Raw genomic sequence first — 8,908 nt, 5'->3', positions numbered from 1 at the left:
TTTATACTGAAAAGGCTAACAACTAAGTTATATAATATGAAACATTATATAAACAATACATTACATAAATTAAGGAAATAACATGCATTTGATTGCTTTTTTCTTGATTTGACTTGTTCATTTTTATTAACAAACTTATTTTTTTAATGTTTGGCTTGTAACAGGAGAGAAGACTCATGCATATGCAGTAGTTGTGGAGAAAACTACTAGGAAAAAGTTACCACTAGAACATTTTAAGAAAGGGATGGACATTAGAATCCTGAAAAACAGCTGTGATTATGTAATGGAGAATTAGAGCTTTGGTTTGTGCTGCTCTACAGATTGTGCATTGTATTGCCGGTGCAATCCATGCTGCTTAAACGGGCCAGTCTGATGATGGCAGACATTTTTCTTCCTTTAAATCCTTCTATAATTTCATTGTATCTTTCTGGGCTTCAAATTGACTGGCTTCAAATTCCTGGTGATCTCTGTAGCCTGTGTGTGTGTTTGCAGGCCCATTTCATGTGGATGGGAAATGGGTAATGCTGTCTGGTTGACCTCTGACAGTTTACAAAGTGCTCGTTTCATGTAGACATTAGAAGAAGCAGGCCGGAGTAGAGACGGGGTGAAAAGAGAGTTCTTTAACTTGAATCTTTTATAGCGTTCAAACTGTTGAATATGCGCTCACTTCGCAGTGTGTAAAGAGTGACACACTATAGTACGCTGTGCACCACAAATACAAAGAAATCGCTGTTGCCCTATGTACCCACTACCAGTGTTTTAAATATCTATGTCTTTGTTTATTTATTGCATATATATACTCTCATCTGTGAATAGTGTAATTCTCTCATGCCATGTTTTAGGTATATTAATAATATATTCATGTGTGAACACACTTCTGAAGTCACGTGTGTCTAAACAATATGTCTACAATTTTATTTTTTCTTCTTTATTTAAATGCCATTTAGTTTAGTATTTTGAATAAAATGTAATGACATTCATACATTCGTGAGTGAATTTTGGGGGGAATAGAAATAAGCATTCAAGGGGACTATTGTACTCTTAAAGATGTCATTTTATTATGCAAGCTGAAAATGGCTTATATGAAATATTTGTTGTGAATGTTTCAGACAGATTTACAGCTGACAAACCATGTTAGTATCACAATAGACCACTTTAACAGTGCAGTCATCATGAGAACATGCCTTTGGCTCAGTCATTTGCCAAAAAAAAACAAAAAAAAAACCTTATCCTGCATTTCAAACCATTTATAAACTTCAAAGGAAATGGCTTATTGTATTTGCTTCCATGAACCATCTTCGATACACTAAGAGGCGTTCAAGTCAGACTAACATTCAGTACTGTGTGTCTGTGTTCAATTGTTAAAGAGGAAGGGATCGATCATGTGTGTATGTGTTTGTGTTTGTTTGGACTTGAATAGTTGCTTGTGGCTTAAAATAACACACTCCCTTTTTATGATCAATAAACAGCTGTGTGACTCTGTGTCGTTAGGCTAATCCACATGCTCTGGGTCAACATAAGAGAAGCTGTTCCCCATATATTTTCTTTCTCTCTGCCTATATTCTCGTTTTCTCAGCAGAAATCCCAGAAAATGATATTGGATACATAAGTCTTCTAAAACAGACTGTAAACATGTCAAGATGAATCAAAATGACATGAAGGGATTAATGTAATATGACATTCATTTACATGATAACAAATTATGGCATCAGATATAGAATAGATGATTTAGCAAATATAAAGAATTAGTTTATCCTAATTTACATATCAGATATATGTACTGCTTATTCAAATTTTTTGAACATAAAATGTTTAAAAAATATATCTATTGATTTTATAAAAGTTATAAATTATTAAGTGCAATTTGTGACCTTTTTCTCCAGAGAAAAAGACGAAGCATATAAACAAATATAAATTATACACAAGCACTCAGGATATCATTACTTAAAACAACTTCCTCTGTGGGCTTCCAAATGTTCAAATAAACACTACAGACTGAAGCATAAATGGGCAGTTCCTAATTGTCCTAAAACACACATATAATTCACATCTGCTAAGTTCTTGGAACACCCAGAGGAAAGCCTTTTTGTGTGCCAATCCATCTCTTTCCACATCTGATTAAGGAAACAAGAGAAATCCAAATGTTTCAGTGACTCAGGAAATACTTTTGAAAACAAGACACAGTATAGGGGCCTGCGTGTCTGCCTGAAAATATAAAATACATTTATATTATTTACATCAAGCTTTTGAATGGTATAGTATTGTATATTTTTATTGGAACTTCATAATATTTCACTTGATTATACATTAAGTCAGGAATCAGAGTAACTAGTAAAATGTTTACACGTTATGTGAAAACTAGTACAAGTACATAAATAAATAAAAAGAGACTTACTCATGTTTATGATCTCTGCTCAATCACATCACATCTTTTTGGGGTGAATTATGTCTTATTCCTCTCATCGCGAAGCAAACAGTAAAATTAAAAATCTTGAAGAACACTCTGGCTGCGTTGTCTTCTGTTGTGTGGCCGTATTCAAGCCGCACACTTCAGTGAAACATTAGAATCTGAATAGAGCGTTCAGCGCGGGGGGCTGGTCGCATTAGAAGATAATGAAGGGAGACGTGAAAAACGGACATCGCATTGTTTTCATATGGATTACTTTATCGCAGAATATTTGTTTAGTTTGTTTAATTTGAAAGTAGACATTTCAGTAGTTTAAAAGTAGATTAAAGTAGACATGTCAGGCTTTCTATAGATATATCTCTCATGTCTCTTCGTTGAGTATTCACGGAGTTACAGTTCATTTTAATGATGCGTTTCTAAATGAAGATCAGCGCAGACTGCAAACAGCACACCTTGTTTGTTATCTTTATTTTATAAGTGCACAAAGTTTTGTTGTTATTATGTCTGTATAAAAAAAATAGACCCTTTACTGATTCGATTAATGTATTTCTCTTATCTTTACGATCAAAACTGAAAGTGTAATTTAAGTTCTTTTAGGGGTTATCAGGAGAAAATGCCTCATAACGGGTATACGCGTTAAAGTTGCTTGGTAACAAGAAGGTGGGAATTAAACACAATAGTAAAAGCACACAAGAAAAGTAAGACCTTTGAGCTAAGACCAGAAACAGTCATTTTAGAATGAATGCTACTTGCTTGTAGTCTAACCCATTTTAAGTTTTATATCATAGAAATATTATGGAAATAAATAGTACTGAAAACTCCCCATTTCCTGTGCTGAAAGATTCTGGGGTAGATTTAAAGCACTTAAGCAATGTAGGAGTTGACTGATTTCATGACACATCTTGTTTGCTTTTGGTTGTGTTTGAGACAAAAACACTTTTTCGAAGCAAAAAATAGCATTTCTAATGAAAGAAGTTAATAAAAAAAAAGTACCTTAATGCATTTCATAAAAAAATAAAAAATTTTAAGATGCATGCTGAAGATGTCTCTGTTTGAAATGCGTTTTATGCTGCAGATGATATGTAACTACTATGAAATTCCGTCATCATTTGGGTGTAAATGTGTTGTCTTCTGTACGGCATGTGTGGTGTGGTTATGCGCTCATACTAGAAGATTAGTCTGCACATTGGCTCTGAGTAAAAGTATCAGGTCTTTTCACTGCCAACTTTGAGAAAGCTGCATAAATTTGCACGTCTTTCCACAGCATGGAGCTATTTTGAACTTGGCAGCCACTGATACAGAGTTTATCCTGGAACAAAAACAGAAGCTATGACTTACAAAGTGCAGATTGTGCAAGACCAAAAATCTTCCCTGTTGAGACCACCAAGGATTCCCTCTGCACAGAGAGCCTAAGCCTAGCCATAAAACATTAAAGAGAGTTCACTCAAAACTTTTGGATAGGTGTTAAATGCGTGCTGTTGTCTTTTGCGGTTCTATGTAGGGTGGATTCTTTCACTTCATGTGAAGTCAAATACTGTGTAAATACTGTTTTTATTAAAATGTAGCATGTACTGCCCTGCAGATTTGTTATGTGAAGCACACTGGATTAATTCATTGTAAATGTGTTTGTGTATCTGTGTGAGAGCCAGGGTGCTTAAGCATATGAAATTAGCCCTGGGAAATTTTGATGCTTAATGACATTCCTTCACACTTCAGAAATCAGTTCCATTGCTTTACAGAGCACAGATCATGAACACAGGCAAAAACTAATACGCATTATTACGTTTCAAAAACAGCACGCTATAAACAGGTAACTAAAGTTGCAAGGCAGGGGAATCTGATTAATAGTTAGGGATGTGTGAAACTGAGTTATAAAATGAAATTTTCATATAATATTTTCTGTTGGTATAGTTTAGATAGGGTTATTATAGTACATATTTAGATACTGTATCAATGTATCAATATTTTGCAGTAGGTTTTATTTTCAGTTTGGTTTTTAATTTTTGTTTTAGTAATTGTGTGGGCTTTTGTCATTTTTATTAGTTTTCATGTTATCTATTATTTCTATGTGGCTTTAATTTATTTTTTTACTTCAGTTTTAGTTATTTTAGTACTTCAGCCTGAACATATGTAATTCAATTAGTTGACAAGGCAGCATTTCTAATTTTCATTAAAGTTGAACATATGATATTTCTATTTATTTTGTTTTACCTTTATTTAAATTACCAAAAACAATATTTAATGGTTTTAGTTTTAGTTTACATTCAAAACTGTTATTTATGCAGTAGCTGTGCAACTTGGGTGTTTTGGTGGGTGCTATGATGTGTTAAGTGGTTGCTAAGTTGTTCTGTGTGAAAATAAAAGTGGTTGCTATGGTATTCTTGGTGGGTTTTGATTACTGGTAAGTCAAAATGCCAATGTTTTCATTTATACTGTAGATACGGCTTGATTCTTTGTAACAGGAGCACACAACAAGCCACAATATTTTAAGTTATCATCTATGGATTAATCATCTGAATCACTTATTTTAGTTTATCATCATTATTTGGAAGCCTATATATCAATATGTATATGTATATGTATATATGTTGAATTGAAAGAAAACTTTGTATGTCCCTAATAAACATGGCAAACAATATACTTGCACAGAAATATACTTCCTCTATTTCTCTCAACACATTCAATCAGAGTTGAAAGCTTGAACAAAGTGTTTTATAATGTTGAGTGGAGTGTGTTTAGGACGCTGCGTAATACCTGAAATAAAGTTTTCTTGGTGTATGTTGTTATTGCACGCTGATGCTGTTTAGATTCCCCACTGACTCTTTCTCAGCTGGACCTCACAGTGATGGCAGCTCTTTAATTAAAGCAGAATACATTACCTATAATGAGTAAGAAAGTTTGTGTGTGTGTGTGTGTGTGTGTTGTCATGGAGGCTCTGAACCACATGTATACAAGTTTACAAATGTAGATAGAAATTTGCATTTGACCGTTTAAGGATGTCTATATAAGGATCAGGCCTCAGATTACAATCATCATAATGTACTAGTGTTTGAAGAATGTAATCAGTAGGAAACGCTGCAGAGGTACAGAGTTAAATTGAGTAGGGTGGCTTACCGCTCTGTGTTTTGGCAGCGTGAATATATTTACCGAAGAATCTGAATGCTTGCTGTAATTTGGCTCTTGTGTAAATCTCAGCTGTTGTTAGAAGCTCAATGCATCTGCTGTCTGTTAATACTGTGTGTCTATTCTTGCTGTCTGCATTGTCAGACCCAGATGGATTTTCTTCATATTTACTCTGCAGTTTTTAGGGGGAAATCTGTGTAATTCTGCAGAACATTTTTTAAAACACGAAAAGTAATGTCAAACGCAGTTTGTAAACATCAAATTAACTTAAAGTATTTAATAAAAAACAAGGATTGTCGTGTATGTACTGTTATTACATGCTGAATGCTGATTGTTTGCTCATTAGTTTTTTTTTCACACTTTTAAATGTGATGTGAATTACAAATAAAACGTTGATAAAATGTGTAAAAGTTGTGAATCACTCAAAAACATTCTTTCTATCTTATTTACATTCTCCACTAGCTTAGACAGATGTGTCTTTTCTAATATGGCATTCTGGGTAGTTGCCAATGTGTGGCAACTTTGGCATGGACGTGCATATACATATACATATACATATACATATACATATACATATACATATACATGTATGTATACTACAATAAAACTATAAGTCATGTCTGACTTAAATCTAATTGAATTTCCACAACAGCCGCGAAACCACCCATAACAACCTATTGCATGCTAATAATCGCTAGGCAAATTTTGAAGAAGCAAGAACAACTCACTTTTTTTTCATACAGTCCATTAAAACTCTTAAAGTCTTCCAGCAAGAAATCATTGCGGCATTCACAATTTTTAGCAAGATGGAGGAACATGTATTTTATTTAAGAGCCCTAAAAAGAAAGAAAGAAAGAAAGAAGAAGAAGAAAAGAGTGGTCTTTTATCCTCAGCTCCTTATGAATCCATTATGTGTACTGTGTCATACAATGTGAAAGTGAGAAATACTGCTGTTAGGAGCAAGTACTGAATATGCTCTGAAATGAAAGGTACAGGACTTCAAGGTTTAAGAAGTACTACTCAAACAGCTTCCTTTCAAATAATCACTTCTTCATTCCTCTTTTTACTTAAAGGCACACATCTGAAGCATAATAGCTGACAGCATCTCTTTATACACATGCACAAAACCTGCAAACTAAAGGATTTCTGACATAAACGTATAGGAGGAAAGAAACGAGCAGCTCAAGACACAGATGGCGCCCAGCGCTCCCTTCGTCCTCTTTCTCTGGGATCTGCGGTGCTCTTGATACCTGGTCATCATGACATTCTCCATTTAGCTGTCCAGCATCACCAGCCAGATGAGAATGTGCATGAAAGATGAGAGGCTAAGTGAAAAGATGAAAGGATATGCAGAGAAAAGATGAGGGTTTTGTAAAAATCACATGCACAAACACGTTGCGTCTCTTTACTGCCCTTCATTTCAGTTCTCTGCCGTGTAAGACTTTTTCAAGCTTAGGAGTTTTAAAAGGATGCTTGTCTTGGTCTGAGTACTTAAATGAATGTTGCAGGAAAAACAGGGCACTTCTGTAGCCAGATGAGCCTGTAGCTTGGAGCCTGCCCATATAGTCCATTCTATGTGTTTTCCTGAAGTCCGGCATGGATCTTTACTAACTAGATTTATCTTTGATTATCTCTGAATTGACAATGTAATTGGCATAATATATTTGGCTGATTAATAATAAACTGTCACATTCGATATTATTCTGACTTACTCTGAAACCATTCTCTCAAGTAGATTAAGTGAAGGCATTTTTTTTTTTGCGGAGTAAAGTACAGCGATGATTTACTCTACAGTGTTTAGATCATCCTTTTTCCTGACCAAATCAATAAAATGCATAATTTCTTTCTGCTGAATGTAAGCTTTTCCATATTCCAAGCTTGTCTGCTGCACTGGGGACATCACATGCATGTGCTAGTCGTGGAAATTAAGAAAATAAATCTAGGAATTATTTGATTGTTGGATTTTAAATCAGCGGGGTTGAGGCATCTAAAGTAACTAAGTAACTAAGCTGTTTTAAGGATGGTAACTGTAATATTATTCCTGAAATCTTATTAGTTACACTACTAGTTACTGCAAAAAGTAATATTATTATTAGTAACTAATTACTGTCCAACACTGTTAAGCTATAGTATGACTGTTTTTGTTCATTCTTAATTCTTTATATTAATAATTATATCATTATAAGTATACAGATATTAATTTAATATTTTCATTAATACTTTTATTTAAAAAAAAAAACATGGAACATGGTGTCCACAAAAGTTACATTGCTAATTTAAAGTTTCTAAAATGTATAATAATAATAATACATGTTGCTTGAGCAGCAAATCAGCATATTAGAATTATTTCTGAATGATCATGTGACACTGAAGACTGGAGTGACCATTACATTCAATTAATCAACAGTTATTTCAACTGTAATAAAATGTAACAATATTCCTGTTTGTGTTGTTTTGAATGGTAGTCTACTGTAAATATTATAGGTATTGAATAACCTCAGCTGAATGTAAAATTTTTGTGTTTAAATATTTAAAGTAGTTCAGTTAAATACAATTGAAATATTACATTGAATGATCTAGTCGTTATCAGTGTTGGGTATAGTTACTTTGGAAAGTAGTTAGTTAGGTTACAACGTTACCATCAATTAAAAGTAATCAGTTATGATACAGCGTTACCTATTCATAAAAGTAACACGTTAGAGTACTCATGCGTTACCAAAAATTAAAAGCAGTTTCACATGACACACATGACAGACACAGCCCCAAGCCCTTTTAAATGCACCTAGAAGTCGTGACTCCCGACAATGAATAACGTCAGTCATCCGACTAAATTAAAACTGCAGAATAACAATAACAGGAAAGACAGTCAGCAATAGGCTATTCCACATATTTATTTATTATCACAGAACAAATTATTAATCAAAATTCGCACCACTCAGCCCGGGTAGCCTAGGCTACTGTATATTATGAGCACCACAAGATAACTCCTGATTTTTCTTTAACTTTAAATAATGCAGTTATCAAAGTACAAGTATGCTTACTTGTAAACACAACCTTAAACAGGCTTGCAGATTTAAATCCATTTAGAAATGATGAACAACCAGCCAGCCAATGATCTAACAGAAATGAACAGCTGCCTGTCAAACAAAAATGATAACAAACCGACCGAATTAAATCCTTCACAGGCAAATGACAAATTGCTTAATAGCCGAACTAATTATTATTAAAGTGTCACTCATTACTTCCATAAACCAAACGCTGTCCTCTCTGCCATCTTGCCAGGAGTTCGACCCCCCCCCCCCACACACACACACAGGGTCAGGCGCAGGGCACAGACGTATCACAGCAATTGAGTTGATACATCCACAGGTGGCACAG

The 8,908-nt window shown here is 34.2% G+C and overlaps 1 protein-coding gene across 2 annotated transcripts in view; it reads right to left on the bottom strand.

Moving 5' to 3' along the window:
* The window catches only part of LOC113094812 (protein ELFN1-like), a 67,108-nt gene that overhangs the window by 5,948 nt on the left and 52,252 nt on the right, over positions 1-8,908 (bottom strand). The window lies entirely within an intron of this gene.

Source organism: Carassius auratus, chromosome 1, assembly GCF_003368295.1.
Source record: "Carassius auratus strain Wakin chromosome 1, ASM336829v1, whole genome shotgun sequence".
Taxonomy (NCBI): Eukaryota; Metazoa; Chordata; class Actinopteri; order Cypriniformes; family Cyprinidae; genus Carassius; species Carassius auratus.
Note: the sequence above shows the minus strand (reverse complement) of the source record. Positions and strands in the feature narration are given on the sequence as shown.